This window comes from Mandrillus leucophaeus, unplaced genomic scaffold, assembly GCF_000951045.1.
Source record: "Mandrillus leucophaeus isolate KB7577 unplaced genomic scaffold, Mleu.le_1.0 Scaffold221, whole genome shotgun sequence".
NCBI classification, from domain to species: domain Eukaryota; kingdom Metazoa; phylum Chordata; class Mammalia; order Primates; family Cercopithecidae; genus Mandrillus; species Mandrillus leucophaeus.
The window spans coordinates 3,741,337-3,742,057 of NW_012102266.1; positions in this window are offsets into that span (position 1 = coordinate 3,741,337).

Below are 721 nucleotides of genomic sequence, written 5' to 3' on the forward strand. Positions count from 1 at the left end.
AGAAAGAAAGAAAGAAAGAGAAAGAAAGAAAGAGAGAAAGAGAGAAAGAAAACAAAGGAAGAAAGAAAGAAAGAAGGCCGGGGACAGTGGCTCATGCCTGTAATCCTAGCACTTTGGGAGGCCGAGGCGGGCCAAGACCATCCTGGCCAACATGGTGAAACCCCGTCTCTACTAAAAATACAAAAATTCGCTGGGCATGGTGGCGGGTGCCTATAGTTCCAGTTACTTGGGAGGCTGAGGCAGGAGTATTGCTAGAACCCAGGAGGCAGAGGTTGCAGTGAGTCAAGATGGCACCACTGCATTCCAGCCTGGGTAACAGAGCGAGACTTCGGGAAAAAAAAAAAAAAAAAGAAAGAGAGAGAGAGAGAGAAAGGCCAGGTGCGCTGGCTCATGCCTGTAATCCCAGCACTTTGGTAGGCCGAGGCGAGTGGATTGCCTGAGGTTGGGAGTTCGAGACCAGCCTGGCCAGCATGGTGAAACCCCATCTCTATTAAAAACATAAAAAATTAGCCGGGCATGGTGGCAGATGCCTGTTATCTCAGCTACTTGGGAAGCTGAGGCAGGAGAATCACTTGAACCCAGAAGGCAGAGGTTGCAGTGAGCTGAGGTCCCACCATTGTACTCCAGCCTGGGCAACAGAGTGACACTGTGTCTCAAAAAGGAAGGAAGGAAGGAAGGAAGGAAGGAAGGAAGGAAGGAAGGAAGGAAGGAAGGAAGGAAG